At 43.0% G+C, this 22,779-nt stretch overlaps 3 long non-coding RNA genes across 3 annotated transcripts; 1 reads left to right on the forward strand and 2 right to left on the reverse strand.

Moving 5' to 3' along the window:
- Positions 1-2,286: 2,286 nt before the first annotated feature.
- Positions 2,287-8,718, reverse strand: LOC148886118 (uncharacterized). Its single transcript, XR_016117794.1, has 3 exons — positions 8,512-8,718; positions 7,157-7,225; positions 2,287-2,421 (listed from the first exon to the last, which is right to left on the reverse strand). It is a non-coding gene; the product is annotated as an uncharacterized LOC148886118 (long non-coding RNA).
- Positions 8,719-12,146: 3,428 nt separating this feature from the next.
- Positions 12,147-21,882, reverse strand: LOC148886119 (uncharacterized). The gene is made up of 3 exons (XR_016117933.1): positions 21,762-21,882; positions 21,376-21,599; positions 12,147-12,284 (listed from the first exon to the last, which is right to left on the reverse strand). It is a non-coding gene; the product is annotated as an uncharacterized LOC148886119 (long non-coding RNA).
- Positions 13,753-15,005, forward strand: LOC148886120 (uncharacterized). Its single transcript, XR_016117934.1, has 2 exons — positions 13,753-13,869; positions 14,079-15,005. It is a non-coding gene; the product is annotated as an uncharacterized LOC148886120 (long non-coding RNA).
- Positions 21,883-22,779: the final 897 nt, after the last annotated feature.

A 22,779-nucleotide genomic window follows, 5' to 3' on the forward strand; every position in this document is an offset into this window, starting at 1 on the left:
GTGAAGATAGAAAGAGAAATGGAGTTGGGGTTATCTTAAAAGGGGAGTTTGTTAGGAATGTCTTAGAAGTAAAAACAGTATCAGTTAGAATGATGCGTCTGAAGCTAGAAATTGAAGGCGTGATGTTCAATGTTGTTTGTGGGTATGCCCCAGAAGTAGGATGTAAGCTGGCAGAGAAGGAGACATTTTGGTTGGACTTTGATGAAGTCATACAGAACATCCCGAGAAGTGAGAGGGTTGTAATTGGTGGAGACTTCAATGGACATGTTGGCGCAGGAAACAAATATGATGAGGAGCTAATGGGCAGGTTTGGACTCCAGATGAGGAACGCTGAAGGACAGATTTTGGTTGACTTTGCTAAGAGAATGGTAATGGCTATTGTGAATACTTTCTTTCAGAAGAAACAGAAACATAGGGTGACCTTTAAGAGTGGAAGCAGGAGTACACAGGTAGACTACATTTTGTGTCAACTGCGCCATCTAAAGGAAATCAGTGACTGTAAAGTAGTGGTTGGTGAGAGTCTACTCTAGCCAGACCGCATAGGTTGGTGGTGTGGAGGATGACGCTGGCAGTGAGGAAGATGAAGAAACCAAAGGCTGAAGTGAGGACAAAATGGTGGAAGTTGAAAAAGGAAGAGTGTTGCATGGCATTTAGGAAGGAGGTAAGACAAGCATTGGGTGGGCAAGAGGTCCTTCCAGATGACTGGCAAACTACAGCGAACATAATCAGAGATACAGGTCGGATGTCCAGAGGAGAGAGAGTGACTATATCGGGAGAAGGATGCTGAGTCTTGAACTCCCAGGCAGGAGACCGAGAGGAAGACCCAAGAGGAGGTTTATGGATGTGGTCAAAGAGGACATGAAGCTGGTGTGCGAGAAGAGAATGCACAAAATCGGGATAGATGGAGGACATTGATTCGCTGTGGCGACCCCTGAGGGGAAAAGCCGAAAGGAAAAGAAGAAGATATATAGCAGAAAAGTTATGAAAGAAATGAAAGTAGAAAAGCAAAATACAGAAGCTGCTGGAAAGGCAGCCACTCTCGCGGCGCCGTCTTGAAGTAAAAAAAAAACTAAATAACCAATAACATGACAATTTTAAAATAGATTGAAGAGAATCAAGTAATTTAACATTGCTCACGTACCAATTTCAATGGCAGCCTCCGATCTTTTTAATAATTTAAATACATCAACCTGAAATTTCAATCATTCAAGAAAATAGAAAATAAGATACAAATAGAAAATAAATACAAATTGCTTTCATATTAACACATGTGTGTAAAACGTTCAAGACTGAACTAAAAGTGCTGGACAAAATTGGTGTGTCCAGACGTTTAGCCGACAAATATTCAAGAAAAAAACACTCAATATGTTGAAATAAAAGCTATTGTCTCTGTGTTGTATTGAAATGTGCCAGAAACAAGTGCACATGTCACATATAGCATACATAAAAACAACGCATTGTTCCAGCTGCATAACCAACCTTTCCTTAGTTCGAAACTAACCTTAACTGCGTTTTGTGGATATTCTCATTAATTTATCAATGCGGTTTTTCGCAAAATATTTAACTCCCTTCCAAGTTCACCCTTTCAATTCTTCTGGTGAAGCCTTAATGCAGTTCATGCATTCGTCTTTGCCTGGAACATTGAGAGACCTGATGGAGTCCATGAAGGTTGTCTCCACAGCGTGGATTTCTTCTTCTGTCCACTTTTTTAATTTCATTTTTACTTCTTTCTTCCCTATATAAAATGGGACAGTAAATTAATATTCCTCCAAAAGTTAAGACACAGGCCAGTGCTGTCTAAAGTAATCATTGGTCCGTTTTGTAACATTTTTTCTTGTTTTTATACATCAAATGATAACACATACACAAGCCACTAGATAACAGTTTACCTTCAGAGATCTTCACCAGCTCTGCATTCCCATCCAATTTACGTATTAGTAGTAAACACAGAATAAATATATTGACTTCTACAAAATCAGGAATATGTACTTCAGTGCTATGTTCACGGTGCAGGTCTGAGTGCAATTCAGATTTTTTTTTGGTGGGATCAATTTATTTTGTAAGGGTTCACATTACATAAAGAAATGCTTATCTATTTACTACTGAGAAAACACGATTTTAAAGATTCCATTCCGATTTCTATACTCCATCGACATTATCTTGAAGTTGGTCAATACTAAATATCCCATAGAATGTTATGAGGAGGAAGAGATATGGAGCATTTTTTGATGGATAACAATACATGATGGTAATAAAAAACAAAAATAATGTATCATATTTTACCTACCGAGACAGTATATAGACCCCTACCACTGTTCCTTGTCAGATGATAACTCAGTCACGAACCAAGAGAAAACCTTTTGTTTTTCTGTGGTGGAACAGGCACATTCTTGACGAGCAGCATCATCTCATCTGACCGACCTGCACAGAAAAACAGGTCTCTTGTTTCTATTAATTAATTGTACAGTAAAGTCTCGTTATATCAATATCGGATATATCGATAGTCCCGGTTATATCGATACTATTTCTATGCACGCACGGAGAAAATTACATGCAAACAGGGTCGGATATATCGATAGTCCCGGTTATATCGATATTTTTTCGGACTCCCTTGAATATCGATATAACGAGACTTTACTGTATTTTATTTATTGCATTCTATTTGTGATATTATTGTATTTATTATAGTACCTATGCTTGTCTGTGACTGTAAAGTGTCCTTGAGAGCCTTGAAATGCGCTTAAAAGGCGCTCTGTATTATTATTATTATTATTATTATTATTATTATTATTATTGTAAATACTATCTTTGTGTTGTGTTATCAATTGCCGTGCAATTTTTCTGTAAGGGTTGGAGCAAAACACTGTACTTTCCGTGGGTTGGTCGAAGGCACTTTCCGTCTTTGTCATCTTGTTCTTCTGCTGCTCTGTTACTTCTATTGAGCTGTCACTTGTTTGTTCTCCAGGTTTGGGAACATATTCATCATCAGTATTGACAGAACTCGACAGAGAATTGTCCATGGTTTGTTCAATCATTTACAAAGTAACCGTAAAATCATGTATATAATTTTTGCCCCCCACTCTTGTGTGTATATATATATATATATATATATATATATATATATATATATATATATATATATATATATATATATATATATATATATATACAGTAAAGTCTCGTTATATCGATATCGGATATATCGATAGTCCCGGTTATATCGATACTATTTCTATGCACGCACGGAGAAAATTACATGCAAACAGGGTCGGATATATCGATAGTCCCGGTTATATCGATATTTTTTCGGACTCCCTTGAATATCGATATAACGGGATTTTACTATATATATATATATATATATATATATATATATATATATATATATATATATATATATATATATATATATATATATATATATATATATATATATATATATAGTGAGACTTCAACATACGAACTTAATTGGTTCCCAGACAGAGTGTGTAAGGCGAAAAGTGTGTATCTAAAAAATAAATCCAATAGGAAACCATTAAAATGGGAATAATCCGAGTAATCCGAGCCTCGTACCCGGACTTCGTGGCCGAGATACGCCGGGTCTTCCATCATCCGGTGACGGAGGTCGAAGCTGAGGGGAGACTCCTCGACTGCGTCCATGGGGCCCGTTCGGCCACGGAATACTCCGTCGCCTTCCGCATCCAGGCCGCTCGCAGTGGCTACAGCGACCGAGCATTAAAGGGGGTGTTTCGTCGCGGATTGAACGCCTGTCTCAAGGACGAGTTGGCTACCCGCGACGCTGGCACCACCTTCGACGACCTGGTCGACATAGTCATCGGCCTGGATCACCGTCTTCGGGAGCGGCAGAAGGAGCTGAGCGGTCGGCGGCTCAACGTGCCCGGAAGCCGGCCCAGGACGACCACACCTGGCAGCGAGCGCGTGTGGCGCCTGGAGGGAGCCCCCGAACCCATGCAGATAAGAGGGAGGAACGACCGCACCAACCCCGGGGCTCGTCGCACCCAAGGCCCCCAGTCTAAGACCTCAGGTGCCTGAAAGTCCGGTCGAAACAGCGACCGCAGCGACCTCTGGAGGCCAAGTGCACGGCCCCCGTTACGCGGTTGGAGCTGGACGGAGAAGTAATTGGCCCTTCCAGCTCCCAAACCGTGCGGGCACTAGTGGACTCGGGGGCCGACGGGTGTTTAATCGATCCCCAGCTGGCTGAGTCTCTGGGCTGTCAACTGATTGATCTCCTTCCCCCTAAGGAGATCCTCGATCTTGACGGCCGTCTTTTAGCTAGAGTCGCCCACATCACGCCCCCGCTTAAACTCAGGGTAGCGGGCAATCACGTGGAGCACCGACAATTTTTAGTTATGCCCTCCCGGAACGTGCTACTGGTACTGGGCCTCCCCTGGCTCAGTACCCATGACCCGTCCATTTCCTGGGAGGGCCCCATCATTCAGGGCTGGAGCCCCTACTGCTACGCCAACTGCCTGCGGTCGGCGATGGCAGGGCAAGCCCCCTCCCGTGGTGGCCCGCCTGAGGCCATCTGCCTCAAGGGCGTGCCGCAGTGCTACCATGACATGCGGGAGGTGTTCAGCAAGGACAACGCCCAATCCCTGCCACCCCACCGACCGTATGACTGTGCTATTGAACTGCAGCCAGGGGCTCCATTACCGGACTCCAGACTTTTCCATATCTCTCAACCAGAACGGGAAGCCCTGAGCACCTATATAGACTCCTCCCTAGCGGCGGGACTCATTCGCCCATCACGTTCTCCGCTGGGCGCAGGTTCCTTCTTTATCGATAAGAAAGACGGATCCCTGCGTCCGTGTGTCGACTACCGGGGTCTGAACGACATCACCATCCGTAACAAATACCCTTTCCCTCTCATGGACTCAGCCTTCGCGCCCCTTCAATCAGCTACTATTTTTTTCTAAATTGGACCTCCGTAGCGCTTACCATCTGGTCCGTATCAGTGAGGGGGACAAATGGAAAACAGCATTCAAGACGCCATTAGGGCATTTTGAGTACCTGGTGATGCCGTTCGGACTCACGAACATGCCCGCTGTATTCCAAAATCTAATCAATGATGTGCTCAGGAACTTCCTCGATGTTTTCGTTTTTGTATACCTCAATGACATTTTTTCTCGATCTGCAGAGGAGCACTGGCAACACGTCCGACGGGTCCTGGCGCGGCTTCTGCAAAACCGGCTCTACATGAAGGCAGAGAAGTGCGAGTTCCATGTCCGCTCTCTGTCTTTTCTGGGGTTTGTCGTGTAGCAGGGGCAGAATGGCCTACCCCGTAGAATGGCCTACCCCGAAGACGCGTAAGGAGCTCCAGCGGTTTATGGGGTTTGCCAACTTCTACCACCGCTTCATTCGCGGTTATAGTCAGAAGGCACTCCCCCTCACTAACCTCACGTCCACCAAGGTTCCCTTCAGGTGGACGCCCGACGCTGAGGGGGCGTTCAACCGCCTCCGTCTAGCCTTCACCAATCCCCCTGTCCTGCGTCATCCCGACCCGGACCTCCCGTTTACGGTTGAGGTTGATGCATCCGAGTCCGGAGTAGGGGCCGGAGTAGTAGTGCCTTTTTCTCCCACCGGCTCAGCCCTGCCAAAGTCTACTATGACGTCGGCAACCGGGAACTGCTGGCGGTCGTCCTGGCTCTGCAGGAATGGAGACACTGGCTTGAGGGAGCAAAACACTCCTTCACCGTCTACACGGATCATAAAAACCTGGCGGCCGTCCGGTCTGCCAAGAGACTAAACTCACGACAGGCCCGATGGTCTCTCTTCCTCACCCGTTTCAACTTTTCTCTCACCTACTGCCCAGGGTCGCAGAACACCATGCCTGATGCCCTATCCCGCATTCATGAGCCGGCAGACAGGGAGAAGATCACCGCCAACATACTGCCGGCCCAGCGCATCCTGAGCGCCCTGTGGTGGGAGATTAAGAGGAAAGTTGAGCAAGCCCAGGGGACGGACCCCATCCCCAGGGGCTGCCCCGCGGATCGCCTGTTCGTCCCCCCTCCTCTACGCACTAAGGTGCTCATCTGGGGGCACACCTCCAAGATAGCCTGTCACCCGGGGGTCAACAGTACGATCCAACTCATCGCCCAACGGTTCTGGTGGCCAGGGTTCAGGAGGGACATCACCCTCTTCGTGAAGGCCTGCCCAGCCTGCGCCCCTGGGAAAGCATCCCACCAGCCCCCGGCAGGACTCCTCCAGCCACTACCGGTACCGTCCAGACCCTGGTCCCACATCTCCGTCCACTTCGTGACAGCCCCCCCCCCTTCCCGTGACAATCGGTCCCATAGTGGACCGATTCTCAAAGTCGGCCCACTTCGTCCCGTTAATCAGGTTGCCGTCCGCCATCGAGACGGCTCAACTCCTGGTTAACCACGTCGTCCGTCTCCACGGGATTCCGACGAACATCGTGTCGGACCGGGGACCGCAGTTCGTATCCAAGGTATGGAAGCGTTTCTGTCGGTCCCTAGGGGCGTCGGCGGGCCTGTCGTCTGTAATCATGTAAAGGAAGGCAGGATATGACGTATCAGGAAGTCCAAAATGTAAACAAAGATTAGCGAGCGATGTTTAGAGATGTTTGTATGGCGAATTACCCCAACAGACATTGTAATAGGAAGACAATTGTTTTGAAGAAATGCTAGTTTGACCAAAAGCGATGGAGCCTATCGAAGTGTTGCTTTAATTACTCTTAAAATGCATTTCCCTCTCTCACTGTATGTATGTATGATACTCTCCAGTGATTTCCTTGTATCCTTTATTATTCTCATAATAATATGAGAGTGAATAAGAATGTAATAGCTATTCAAAACATACCAAGAAATGTTAAATCCAGGTTTTCAAAAATAATGTTTTTTTTTCCATATCTATGATTACTAGAATAAGAATCAGAAAGCCTTTAATAGTCCCACAATGGGGGAATTTGCAGCATAACATTACAGCATAAATGGGTTACTCTCTTCAGATATTATGTGTCACAATGTGCAGGTGGCTGAAGTCTAAGAATTTGACACTGTAACTGAAGTCGCGAGTTCTTTAAAACAATGTCGATAAAGTTACGTTTAAAGTCATTTCATTTGTGGCAGACTATAGTTCAGCGAACGTTGCATTCAGTCAAATGCGGTCCTTATACCTTGGTTGACATTTGTGTTTGAGTCTTCTCAGATCTCTCCATCTCAGATCTCATCCAACGACTTTGATCCTGCAAAAACAAAAATTACATTTTGAGATGTTAATCATGTTGGTTTTTTTTTGTTATTCATTGCCATTTGTGGCACTTTTGGAAATACTGTTGCTTTTTTTGCCATAACCGCCAATATTGGTTAATGGCTTATCTGCTCTATTCAATGCAAAGAACTAAATGATCACTGTCCTTATTTCTGACAAGAATTCCAATAAATAGCCTTGAAACATTTTCAAATTCTGAGATTACAATTGCTGCCACTTTTATTCCTGTCTCTAGCTGTTTGGATAAATCTGAATATTTTGAACACATGCAAGGATGCATCTGGGGAATTAAAAAAGGTTTGTGTCTGAAAAGGGGGCCAAAGTCTAAAATGGATGGAGCCAGATTTAACTAGATTGCCCAAGTATACAAAACTGATTGGAATTAACCACAATACATTCATTGGAGCATGATATTTCTAAATTGCAAATAAAAAAACATCATTTGTCTAAAATCTATCTGTCTAATACACAAACAATTTTAATTCAAGTCAAATAATGTATTCATACATAAAATAAACAAACTATTACTATTTTCTTAAGTTACTACACAATAAATGTGCTCTTTTGATATGCTACGGTACAGAGATGACAAAGAGAACAGACTTAGCACAATATTTCTCATTAGTGTCTTTCTTTGCTTGGAAGATTTCCAATGTGCTGCAACAGCTCTGAAATAATGTCCGTTATCCGCTAAATTCGAATCGTGAACAGCAGTTTGCTGAAATGAATTGTCACTCCGTTGCTTTGTAAAAAAAAAAAATGTTTGTGTTTAATATCTTTTAGGGTCTTACTCCTGTTCTCTCACTCCATAATGCAACCATTTATGTCGATGTCGTTCGATGTAATTAGTGCGATATATCATGGATAAATGATTATTCAATTATATTATCTCAACAGTTTCCAGCGAATCACGACGAAAGTTAAAACCGCTCAAGCAAAACGAACAGTTTTCAATTGCTGTTTAACTAAATTTGTTTCTTTAGCTAGTTTAAAAGAAGTATGTCATATGAGGCGCAGATCACGTAGTCTCAAAAATACGATTCATGAGACCTATGTCTATGTCACCGTAGTTTCATTATTATCTGAATGAAATATGCTGGATGCTCTCGATGCTAGTGTGCCACGTTGTTGGCATAAGGCCGTGACATCAAATGCTACATGCAACGCACCAATTGTAGGCCTCGTGTTACTTATACGTATTTTCACATATAAATATGTTGTGGCGGGCATGCTCATTCTTCTACTGCTACAATGTCTTACTTGCTTAAGGTTGTTCATCGTGTCCGATGATGACAGTCCAGCTCTACTTCTTCTTGTGGGACCATTTCATGTGACTGTATAGCCCAATCCGTGATCCACACTGCTTGCCACAGGCAGAGCAGGTGAAGGCATTGACTGGGGTTGTGGGTATGGCACTCGCATGATGTCTGCTTTGATGTTTCCTGGTCCGTCGGTCACCTCGGTCTTCCTCAAGTTTCTGGATGCCTTGCTGGAGGAGCTGCCGCCAGATGGAGCGTTTAGCTGCAATGTCCTCCAGCTGGGTCAGTCGGGTTCAGGCCACATTTTTTCATGGCAGTCTTCACCTGGTCTTTATAGCGTTTTTTGGGGCCTCCTGTCAGGCGACGGCCGAGATGTAGCTGCCCATAAAGCACCTTCGTGGCAAGCGCTCTTCTGGCATGCTGATCACATGGCCTAGCCAGCGAAGTTGGTGCTGGGTATTTCAGTGTGGGGGACTCTGTATCTCCAGGATAGTCCAAGGATGCATTGTAGGCACTTGATGTGGAAGGCTTCAAGCATCCTGACGTGGCGACTGTATAGGGCCCATGCTTCGCAGCTGTAGAGGAGGGTTGACACTACAACAGCCGATAAACTGCAGTCTTGGTGTGGAGTTTGACATCTTTGTTTTGAAAGACTCTCCTCCTAAGTCTGCAAGATGCTGATGCCTGTTTGATCTGGTTTTGTATCTCTCTGTCGATGCTGCAGTCGTCAGAGAGAAAGCTGCCCAGATATTTGAAAGAGTCCACTATTGTTAGTGGTTTATTGGAGATGGTGAATGTTGGTGGATGAACTGGAGGAATGGATGCCCACTGACATATTACCTCAGTATTTTCCACATTGACACAGAGGCCCAGTCTACCATAGGCATCTGTAGCAGCTGAGAGACTAGCTTGTAGTGCTTCTGGTGTGTGGGCCACAACTGCACAGTCATCTGCATATTGGAGTTGGATGACTTGCTCTGATCTTATTTTCGTGACTGCCTGGAGCCTCCTGATTTTGAATAGATTTCCATCAAGCCGGAAATCTATGGTAACCTCACTGTTCTCCTCGATCCTCTCATGGAGCAACAGTGTCACACACAGGAGGAAGATGTTGAACAGGACTGGTGCGAGGACACATTCCTGGCGTACACCAGTCTACTACATTAGGGTCGCATACACTCACACAGTTTTTTGGTCTGGAATGTCCCCATGGGGACACTTTAGGAAATGTCATGAAACGTCTTTAAAACATGGTTTTAAGTCTCCCATAGCAATTTGCCCGTGGGGACCTCATTTTGCAGTCTCTCAGAGCAATTTGCCCGTGGGGACATAAAATGAGGTCCCCACGGGTACACGAGTCCCCACTGGGCTGCGTGCTGTCAGGTTGATGTCCCCACTGTGGCGCACGAACGAGAACACACACATGCATATACACACACACACAAGCATACACACACACGGGCGCATACACATGGACGCACGCACACACATGCGCGCGCACGCACACACACACACACACACACACACACACACACACACACACACACACACACACACACACACACACACACACACACACACACGCACGCACGCACGCACACACACACACACACACACACACACACACACACACACACACACACACACACACACACACACACACACACACAAAACCACATTCACGTCACTCTTTCATATCATTCCTAAAATACTACAACCATTACTATAGTGGTCACGTTTTTAATTGCCGTGCATTTTGCAAGTTAAGAGAAGCAGGCCTCCATTTAAAACATATATGTGGATCTGCTCTGATGAGTTTGGTTCATTTGACCTAAAATATGTTCCCCCAATTTTTGTGGGGAAAGCTTAGATTTAAAGGTTATTCATGGAAAAAGTGATGAAAATGTCATGATTATAGTCCTTCAAAAATATGTTGCTATAATGGGGGTCAATCGGCCCGAAACAGGAACTAACCTAACAGGTGTAGGCATAAAACTAAATTTCACCTTGGAGTAGAAGTTATTAGGGCCACCATCGATGAGGGTGTATAGTGATGAAAAGCCGAAACACCCAATGATTATTCGGAGCACTACTGATGATGTGTCCCAAATTCACAACCTTCCCATCCCTGGGGCACAGCTCCCACACCACTCTCAACATCAAGGCTAAATGTCATGTGAGGACCATCCATTGACACAAACGGACAGAATAACATCATATCCAGTGTTACATGATTCTGGAATATTTAAAATAACACAAAAAAAGAAATTGTAGCCAAATTTCATAAAATCAGACTCACCTCAATTTGCGACAACCTGGCCCCCTGTGCCCAGATCAATCATATTGACGTTTGCATACCCCTGCGAGCGGTCTTCTCGAAGTCCCAGCAGGCTTTTTAAGGTTCACCTTTTTTTTCATCCGCCATAGATCACCAAACAAGGAGGTGTTGCCAACTGTCACGAGCCCCCAACTAATGTTGGAGACGTTCAATTGGACATTAGAACAAGGGCTTGAACACGGGAACAGATTCCTTCACTGCCGGCAGGAGCCGCAGTTTTCAATTAAACTACCCTGTATGCTATTCTGAATTGACACCTGACCTCTGCGGCGGCCTCTCCTGGCTTTTTAGTGATTGTACATACAAATTACAAGTGATACAAGAGAAAAAAAAACTCCCTTTTTCATTTACATACCACGCCCCAATGTGTCACACCCAATGAGTCGCCCCTCAGTTGACCCCTAAAGGCCAAGTTATACCCTGGTACAAGCACAGATATTCATAAACCAACAGACAAATAGACAATGAGTGGTCTTTCCATGAACTAATACATTTGTAAGCTGACTTGTGATGTTTTGGCATGCAGGAATTCACCAAGTATTCCATTGCCAGTGGTGGTTACCAGGCAGTGAATAGGACCAGGGTCTGGTTCTATTCACCAGAGTTAAATTTTCCTTTCTGAGATGTGGTCACTTCACAGGTGCCTCTGGGTCTGTTCACCTCAATTTGACCCCTGATTTTCTGTGCTCTGTCGTGTATAAGATGCATAATCACATACGTTCAAGGTCAATTAAGCATGTTGTTGCAAAATTAACCTTCAAACCTGATAACATTGTGTTTTTTTAATATTCTCCGAGCTGGCTTGGGAATGCCGTGCAGTGTTGATAGAAGTAGCCGTGGAGAAGGAGGTCTGGGTTTCCCTGTTACAGCTGATTTCCCTGCAGCCCAAGTGGTAGAAAAATGGATGGTTGAATGGAAGAATTAAAGCTTGTTTGGAAAAACCTGTGATGACAACAGAGGCTCCTTATTTTACAATCGGGTATTCTGCTATTGTCACTGTAATGTTACATAAAAATCATCCACGAGATGACAAATAAATAAATAAATAAATAAATAAATAATGCAAACATAATAGTTTTCATTTATGAGTCAGCATGTAAGATGATCTCAAATTGCATCCAAAAGAAACTTTTTAGATAAAATATGGAGTACACCAAATAGGGGCTGGTTTAATCATTTTTGGATGCAAAATAGATGCTGTTTGCCATATGGTGATAATACCTGTCGAGAGCAGGGATGACTTTGTCCTAAATGGAAAAAGTACTTATCAGGGGAACTTGCTGTGTAACCACAATCTTCACACACAAAGATCTTGGAACGCCTCTGGCGGTAAGCATACTGTTGGTGAATGCCATGAATCTTCCTCATATGTGACTCCAGAGAGCAACGTTGTGTGAATGCCTTTTCACAAAGATCACACTTAAAAGGGCGTATACCTGCAAGGAAGGCATAGTTGTGCTTTCATTTTAATGTTCGTGTTGATGAAGAGTGTGTTTTGTGTTGCACAAATGAATGAATACATGTATTTGTGTACATGTGTATGTATAATGTATTCATTGTGTATGTATAATGTATTCATGATATATGATGTTAGACAAGAATCTCCTTGGACCATTATGTTTGCAGATGACATTGAGATCCGTAGCGAGAGCAGGGAACAGTTGGCAGTTGGGGGAGAAACTAGAGAAGTGGTGGTATGCCCTGGAAAGGAGAGGAATGAAGATCAGTCGCAGCAAGACGGAATATATGTGTGTAAATGAGAGGGATCAAAGGAAAAGAGTGATGCTACAGGGAGAAGAGATAAAGAAGGTGGAGGATTTTAATTACTTGGGTTCTACTGTCCAGAGCAATGGAGAGTGTGGAAAAGAGGTCAAGAAGGATGTCCAGGCTGGCTGGAACGGCTGGAGAAAAATGTCATGTGTGATGGGTGACAGAAGGGTTTCAGCGAGGAAGAAAGGAAAGGTGTATAAAACGGTGGTGAGACCAGCCATGATGTTTGGACTGGAGACAGTGGCACTGAAGAAAAGAGAGGAACTGTAGGTAGCAGAGATGAAGATGTAAATGTTTTCTTTGGGAGTGATCAGATTGGATCGGATCAGGAATGAAGATATCAAAGGGACAACTCATATTATTGGCTTTGGAGAGAAAGTCAGAGAAGCCAGACTGAGATGGTTTGGACATGTTCAGAGGAGAGAGAGTGACTACATCGGGAGAAGAATGCTGAGCCTTTAACTGCCAGGCAGGAGACCGAGAGGAAGACCAAAAAGGAAGTTTCGTACAGGAGTGGTCAATCCATGAAAATGTTTCTTCATCCGTCATCTGTACTTCTTTGAAGGTGTTGGACGTTTCGCTTCTTATCCATGAAACTTCGTCAGCAAACTAAAGTCTTACTGGTAGTTTAGGCCATATATATATATATATATATATATATATATATATATATATATATATATATATATATATATATATATATATATATATATATATATATATATATATATATATATAGTAAAGTCTCGTTATATCGATATTCAAGGGAGTCCGAAAAAATATCGATATAACCGAGACTATCGATATATCCGACCCTGTTTGCATGTAATTTTCTCCGTGCGTGCATAGAAATAGTATCGATATAACCGGGACTATCGATATATCCGATATCGATATAACGAGACTTTACTGTATATATATATATATATATATATATATATATATATATATATATATATATATATATATATATATATATATAAGAAGCAATTTTCATAAAACAACCGGAAAAGCGCAGTGCTGGGAACCGCACGGATACTGCGCAGAACCCTCAAGCTTCCTGGCCTCTGGTAGAGGACCCGAGCTAAAATGGGGGACAGACACCACCATATATATATATATATATATATATATATATGTAACGGAGTTGTACACTTAGGTTATTAAATTATGAAGGAAGTGACGCAACGGCGCACAGTGTGGCACTATGTCCCGCCCATAGTTTCCAGAACAATCTCGAGGAGATTCAGGGTGAGTCGCAATTTTCTGTTGGTCTTGATTAACGCGCATTTTCATGACAATATCTTATTTTGTTTCCCCTTTTGTACTGTCTAGTGTTATCTAATTAGTTCCCTTATTCATTTCGAGTCCAGATTACTTTTTGTGTCATTATTTACTTCACGTTTTGTCGAGTGGAACTTTGAAGCACATGTGCTTCATAGTGCTTTTCTATTGCGCAGTTAATCACAAGACGAAACCCATGCGACTTCACCCATCCCTTCTGCCATACTGTGTTGCAGGTAATAATTGTTTCATTTCGTTTTTATTGAACAATATTTAGTTTCCTGTGTCGTGTTTCATTTGCCCGTGAGTGTCCGTGGCGGGTGGCGCCATTACAAGCGCACCGCGTGTTCTGCCGAGTCTCCGCCCATGATGCGTTCAGGGACATCTTGTAAATCACAGTGAACTTGTGTTGTATTCTCTTTTTCTGTAAATAACCACTATACGATCACACGTTGTTAATTCTGTTTTGTTATCCACAATGTTTTGCATTTGAGAACAATCTCGAGGAGATTCAGGTTAATCACAAGACGAAACCCATGCGACTTCACCCATCCCTTCTGCCATACTGTGTTGCAGAAATAAAAGAAATAAAAAGACACATCCACGCGTCTCGTCTTCATAAATACGGCAGCATCGTGGAGATGAAGACAGTCACTGTTGTGACACCCGTAACATTGGTGCCGTGACCCGGATTCACAAGTGACTCTCCACTTCGGACCGGGACCGCGATGCTGCACAATGAAGACGCTGTGCAGTCCCATCACTCGGTGGACGGTGTGTCGACCCCCGTTTTGGAAATACATGTAGTGTGTTAATTGTCTGACCTGCTGTTTTGCAATTAGTGTGTTTTTTTTCATGTACGTGTTTTCGTGTGTTAAGTCTAAGAATGAGCTCCTTACATTTAACCAGTAGCACACCTTTGAATGAGTGTGTTGCTAGAGGTAGAGGCTTCCCAACTGTGTAACAGTTGTGTGGTGCAATCCAGAGTGGTGTAGGTTGTACAGAGGGGAATGGGCAGGTTCAAGCTGAGGCCACTTATGTTAGTGGGGACAGAGTTCCTTCCCAGACCCAGTGCAGTGCATCTACGACGAGCGCACAGACAACTGATACACCAGCAACAGATCCCTTTCTCCAGTCTGTCACAGTTATGTAGTGCTATGCAGGGTGATGTAGTTTGTACAGAGGGGAATGGGCAGGTGCGAGCTGAGGCCACTTATGTTAGTGGGGACAGAGTTCCTTCCCAGACCCAGTACAGTGCATCTCCGACGAGCGCACAGACCCTGACACACCGGCGACAGATCCCTTACTCCAGTCACCTGACGTAGTTGGTCAGATGAGTGACATAATTAGACAGCATCCTTGTACATCCTTGCCCGATAACCTTGTCTATTTTGCCTGTTGGTCTTTCTGTTGTCTTCCGTGTGTATGTTGCCTCACTTCTGCATAATTTAAGGGGGGTGTATGTAACGGAGTTGTACACTTAGGTTATTAAATTATGAAGGAAGTGACGCAACGGCGCACAGTGTGGCACTATGTCCCGCCCATAGTTTCCAGAACAATCTCGAGGAGATTCAGGGTGAGTCGCAATTTTCTGTTGGTCTTGATTAACGCGCATTTTCATGACAATATCTTATTTTGTTTCCCCTTTTGTACTGTCTAGTGTTATCTAATTAGTTCCCTTATTCATTTCGAGTCCAGATTACTTTTTGTGTCATTATTTACTTCACGTTTTGTCGAGTGGAACTTTGAAGCACATGTGCTTCATAGTGCTTTTCTATTGCGCAGTTAATCACAAGACGAAACCCATGCGACTTCACCCATCCCTTCTGCCATACTGTGTTGCAGGTAATAATTGTTTCATTTCGTTTTTATTGAACAATATTTAGTTTCCTGTGTCGTGTTTCATTTGCCCGTGAGTGTCCGTGGCGGGTGGCGCCATTACAAGCGCATATATATATATATATATATATATATATATATATATATATATATATATATATATATATATATATATATATATATATATATATATATACAGTAAAGTCTCGTTATATCGATATTCAAGGGAGTCCGAAAAAATATCGATATAACCGGGACTATCGATATATCCGACTCTGTTTGCATGTAATTTTCTCCGTGCGTGCATAGAAATAGTATCGATATAACCGGGACTGTCGATATATCCGATATCGATATAACGAGACTTTACTGTATATATATATATATAAATAAAAGAAAATCAATCATCGTATACCTGCAAGGAAGGCATAGTTGTGCTTTCATTTTATTTTTACACCATATATATATATATATATATATATATATATATATATACATACAGTAAAGTGTCATTATATCAATATCGGATTTATCGATAGTCCCGGTTATATCGATACTATTTCTATGCACGCTAGGAGAAAATTACATGCGCGCAGGGTAGGATATATCGATAGTCCCGGTTATATCGATATTTTTCGGACTCCCGAGAATATCGATATAACGAGACTTTACTGTATATATATATATATATATATATATAAAATAAAATCCTCGTCTCACCCATCATGGGTGGTGTCTGTCCCCATTTCAGCTCGGGTCCTCTACCAGAGGCCAGGAAGCTTGAGGGTTCTGCGCAGTATCCGTGCTGTTCCCAGCACTGCACTTTTCTGGACCGAGATATCCGATGTTGTTCCCGGGATCTGTTGCAACCACTCGTCGAGTTTGGGGGTCACTGCCCCAAGTGCTCCGACCACCACAGGCACGACTGTCACCTTTACCTTCCAGGCTCTCTCCAGCTCCTCTCTGAGTCCTTGGTATTTCTCGATTTTCTCATGTTCCTTCTTTCTGATGAACACTCGGGACCGCGACATCCACGACAACGGCTTTCCTTTCCCCTTTATCTATGACCACGATATCTGGTTGGTTGGCCATTACCATCTTGTCGGTCTGTATCTGGAAGTCCCACAGGATCTTTGCTCGGTCATTCTCCACCACCTTGGGAGGTGTTTCCCATTTTGACCTTGGGGTTTCCAGTCCATACTCCGCACAGATGTTTCGGTAGACTATGCCAGCCACCTGGTTATGGCGCTCCATGTAGGCTTTCCCTGCCAGCATCTTACACCCTGCAGTTACGTGTTGGATTGTCTCAGGTGCTTCTTTGCACAACCTACACCTTGGGTCTTGTCTGGTGTGGTATATCCTTGCCTCTATGGCTCTGGTGTTCAGGGCCTGTTCTTGGGCAGCCAGGATGAGTGCCTCTGTGCTGTCCTTTAGGCCAGCCCTCTCTAGCCACTGATAGGACTTCTTGAGATCAGCCACTTCTGCTATGGTTCGGTGGTACATCCCGTGTAGGGGCTTTTCCTCCCATGATTGTCCCTCTTCCAGCACCTCATCCTCTGTTCCCCATTGACTGAGACATTCTCTGAGTACATCATCCGTTGGAGCCTTCTCTTTGATGTATTCATGGAGCTTGGATGTTTCATCCTGGACAGTGGCTCTCACACTCACTAGTCCCCGGCCTCCTTCCTTACGGCTTGTATACAGTCTCAGGGTGCTGGACTTGGGATGGAACCCTCCGTGCATGGTGAGGAGTTTTCGGGTCTTAACATCTGTGGTCTGAATCTCTTCCTTTGGCCACCTTATTATTCCTGCAGGGTATCTGATCACTGGCAGGGCATAGCTGTTTATTGCCCGGGTCTTGTTCTTGCCATTGAGCTGGCTTCTGAGGACTTGCCTCACCCGCTGGAGGTATTTGGTCGTAGCCGCTTTCCTTGTTGCTAATTCGAGGTTGCCATTGGCCTGTGGTATACCGAGGTACTTGTAGCTGTTTTCAATGTCTGCTATTGTTCCTTCAGGGAGTGAGACCCCTTCAGTGTGGACTACCTTGCCCCTCTTAGTCACCATCCGACTACATTTCTCCAGCCCGAATGATATATATATATATATATATATATATATATATATATATATATATATATATATATATATATATATATATATATATATATATATATATATATATATATATATATATATATATATATATATATATATATATATATATATATATATATATATATATATATATCTATATCTATATATATATATATATATATATATATATATATATATATCTCTATATATATATATATATATATATATATATATGCCTTTACAGTATAATGTAGCCACAAGGGGGCACAAGCCAGTGTCTTATTGTGCTGGTCTCAAGCCCGGAGAAATACGGAGGGTTGTGTCAGGAAGGGCATCCGACGTAAAAAATGTTGCCAAAACAAATATGCGAATCAAACCTATGAATCCCATACAGGCTCGGTCGAGGCCCGGGTTAACAACGGCCGCCATTGGTACTGTTGACCTACAGGGTGCCAGTGGAAAATGGACTACTGTTGGTCGAAGAAGGAGAGGAGGGAGGTGTGCCCGGAGGAAAAGAGAGACATGGAACGCCAAGAGTATAGAACTAAGAGTAGGAACTTTGAATGTAGGAACAATGACAGGTAAAGGTAGAAAGCTGGTTGACATGATGCAGAGAAGGAAGGTAGACATACTGTGTGTCCAGGAGACCAGGTGGAAAGGGAGCAAGGCTAGGAGCTTAGGGTCAGGGTTTAAGTTGTTCTATCACGGTGAAGACAGAAAGAGAAATGGAGTTGGGGTTATCTTAAAAGAGGAATTTGTTAGGAATGTCTTAGAATTAAAAATAGTATCAGATAGAATGATGAGTCTGAAGCTAGAAATTGAAGGTGTGATGTTCAATGTTGTTTGTGGGTATGCCCCACAAGAAGCATGTGAGCTGGCGGAGAAGGAGGAATTTTGGTTGGACTTTGATGAAGTCATACAGAACATCCCAAGAAGTGAGAAGGTTGTAATTGGTGGAGACTTCAATGGACATGTTGGCGAAGGAAACAAAGATGATGATGAGGTGATGGGTAGGTTTGGACTCCAGATGAGGAACGCTGAAGGACAGATGGTGGTTGACTTTGCTAAGAGAATGCAAATGGCTATTGTGAATACTTTATTTCAGAAGAGACAGGAACATAAGGTGACCTGTAAGAGTGGAGGCAGAAGTACACAGGTAGACTACATTTTGTGTCAACTGCGCCATCTAAAGGCAATCTGTGACTGCAAAGTAGTGGTTGGTGAGAGTGTAGCCAGACAGCATAGGTTGGTGGTTTGTAGGATGACGCTGGCAGTGAGGAAGATGAAGAAACCAAAGGCTGAAGTGAGGACAAAATGGTGGAAGTTGAAAAAGGAAGAGTGTTGCGTGACATTTAGGAAGGAGGTAAGACAAGTACTGGGTGGGCAAGAGGTCCTTCCAGATGACTGGCAAACTACAGCGAACATAATCAGAGACACAGGTCGGAAAGTACTTGGTGTATCGAGTGGAAGAAAGGTAGATAAGGAGACTTGGTGGTGGAATGGGGAGGTGCAGGAGTGTATACAGAGAAAGAAGTTAGCAAAGAAGAAGTGGGACACTGAGAGGACGGACGAGAGTAGACAGCAGTATAAGGAGATGCAGCGCACGGTTAAAGTAAAGGTGGCAAAGGCCAAACAAGAGGCCTATGATGATTTGTATGCTCGGCTGGACAGCAAGGAAGGTGAGACTGATCTGTACAGGCTGGCGAGACAGAGACAAAGATGGTAAGGACCTGCAGCAGGTTCGGGTGATTAAGGATAGAGATGGCAATGTATTAACAGGTGCCAGTAGTGTGATGGCAAGATGGAAAGAGTACTTTGAAAGCGGCTGAAAGCTCTGCACCCCATCGTGGTGATACGGGCAGAAGGCACACAGACGAGGAGGGAGGATGAGGATCTGAGGGACCGAGAGGGAATGGAAATTTGTCGAAGGTCATACAGATAGGGGGGCAAGGTTGAGACTCAAACTTCCAGTAAACAGTTGCTCAATCAGGCAATGCTGAACTTCTTTGTCAAGGGTTGCCAACCCCTCAACATTGTGAAGAGTTGAGGGTTCAAGTAACCGATTCAGAATTTTGAAACCTTACATTTTGCCTACAACATAATCTGTGTGAAGGTTTCATCAAGTCGTATGTGCGTTTCTCATGCTCATAGTTAGCGCCATAGAGCTGGCCTCCTTTCTTATTAGCGCTCCTGTTTGACAAACACGATCATAGTCAAACCATTTCAGGAAACGTGCATTTACTCAATGTTTCCTTTGAGTCGCAAGAAATTCACTCTGAGCATAGATATTGCCAGAATCGGACTGAACAAGAATCACTGACTTGTTTTTCATAGTCTTGTAAATTTGCGTCTTTCTGACCCAAAATATATTCTGAATGTTTGATACTTTGTAACCCGCTTTGTTTAATCAGATATATCTCACTTTCTCTTCCGTGTAACTCCTGTTCTTCATCTGGATACCACGCGCTACATGACATAAATGTAAATTAATGAAATAAAAGACATTTGCAATTCCAGTAAAACTCACTGCAATCGAGTCACTTGCATGTCACTGTTTTGGATCCAATTACACAAAATAGCCAACATACTTTTCCCGTCGTATAGAAAGGTGGTTTATTCAGTTGGCGCTACGGCGGGCTTCTGTATGGAATCCTGACCTTTTGTTGTTTTTAATAAATATAGTAATTAATGTAGTGGACAAAAATTTAATGCATATGTATTTTTTGGGAAATTCCCAGTTAACAGCGGTCCCCAAGTGGTCAATAAGATTTCTTCCTCAGTCTCTCTTCCCCTCCCTTTCACTCCCTGTGCTCTGCAAATTGAAATAACTCTGCTATGTGCTGTTGAAATGCCTGTCATTACAAATTAAGATGAAATGAATATAGTCATTCACATCGAACCTCATTTGCGCACCAACTATTGGCGGGCTGGATTAAAAAGATTGACGGGCCTAATCCGGCCCACGGGTCATAATTTGTCCACCACTGTTAAATAGACTACACTTTATGTTATCATTCATCGGAACACGCTCCATCAACAGTGATATTGAGACACTTTCGATGTAATCTGAACAATTCAGTTGCAATTTATTCAATTACCTCAAACTAAATTGACCTAGATGAATGAGAATATTCAAAGGCATAACATTCAGAACGTTAGAAAATAAGTAAACAATTGTATGCTCTGTAGTGATGGAAACAATTTTGCATGTATTAAATTAGAGATACTCATTCCTCACCTGTGTGTGTTCGCATATGCCTCTTTAGGTCAAAAGTGTCATTAAACCCTTTACCACAAAAGTGACAAGGATGTCGCTTAATCAAACTATGACACTTCATGTGGCGAATCAATATGCGCTGAAGGGGGAACATCTTATGGCACACTGAGCACAAAAAGCTGCCAGCACCAGAAAAATGGTGGATTTGGGGCTGTTATAATGGAACATACATCTTCATCAATGGCAGTAACTTTCTATTATTTTTGCTCCTCTGACAACCGTGTTGAGATTCACTAAATTACTTGAGTAGATCACGATCTTACCTTTGCTTTGCCTACGAGTTCCGGTGTGATGGGGTCGAAGATGGACCCCTGAAGCATTTGTATGGATTGGTCATGCATGTGGTCAATAAATTTTCCTCTAGATTCTGACAAAGGCATTGGCAAATTAATTGGAATTGCCGCACCACATTGTATAGCAGGTTGTGGATTGGGCACCGTGGCCCACTCGTGAGAATCAAAATTCCACCATGTTGTCTCCTGACTCACTGAGAGGGAGAAAGTAAAGAATAATGTAATTAATCTATGAAACCAGTACAATGCTGTGTATTTTATATCTCCAATGATTTTCTGAACACATTCTGATATGATTGACGAATGCCTCCAGTTGATTTCTGGAGAAAAAAAGAAGATTGATATAAAAATCTTACCATCTGCTTTATTTTCTCTCCACTCTGTCTGCTCAGAATTTTTCCATCGCAAGGGTTGAAAAACTGCACATTTCTTTTTCACGAGGAAAGACCGAGGCATTCTGGAAGCAGTACCCGTTTTAATAACTATCTCAGTGAATATTGACAGCTCAACAAGATGCTGGTTGTTTTGACTGGAGTGCACCTGCAATCAACTGGTGTTTTGCATGTCAAATCCTGAAAATCCAGTAGGCTTGCATTTAAGTGCCCCATCACATGCAAATGTTTTTCTCTGCCAGAACCATAGTCCAAGAAAAAAGGCACTACATCACTTAAGGACAAAACCACAACTGAACACAGAGTTAAATAGTTCTCTTCCCCATTTATGAGTTTGTCTTTTGTTCTGTTAGGTTTTTTTTCTGTGTCAGCCACTTCGCCCAGGAAAATTGTGGTGACAGAACATAGTTTAAAATTTGAATGTACGAGTGCTTAAAAAATATATTTGAGTCTTTGTGCATCCATCCATTCCTTCATCCATCCACCCATCTTCTGACCTAAGAAGTCTGTTGTAAGCACAGTCTAATTTAAACCTTAAACCACCATGGTGATTTAGTGAAGGGTTTTGCTGTTTTACAAAAAAATGATTATTTAACTCCTCTTTCAAACCATCTATTTTCTTTAGCTAAAATTTTAACCGCACTGTCGTCAAATGAGTGGTTTCGAGCTTTTAGGTTCCTTGGTAATGGATATATTGACCGTCTTGTTGCATCAGCCGGCATGGGGAAGAGTGGGGCCATTTACACACGTGCAGTAGATGACAAATGCAAGGTACGGCAAGTCTAGGCATCCAAAAAACCTGGACATAACTGTTGTGGTTAATACACCACCAAAACTCAAATCTGGTCTGGTACATGTAGTCAGATAGATCAGGCTACCCACTGCTTCCCTATAAATTCTGACATCACTCATCTTCATTGCGTTTTTGGAATATTTCAACTTTTGCTCACAAGGTGTTTTTCGAACCTTACAATCATACATG

Source organism: Hippocampus bargibanti, linkage group LG16 (genome assembly GCF_051943395.1).
Source record: "Hippocampus bargibanti isolate YZ-2025 linkage group LG16, ASM5194339v1, whole genome shotgun sequence".
NCBI lineage: Eukaryota > Metazoa > Chordata > Actinopteri > Syngnathiformes > Syngnathidae > Hippocampus > Hippocampus bargibanti.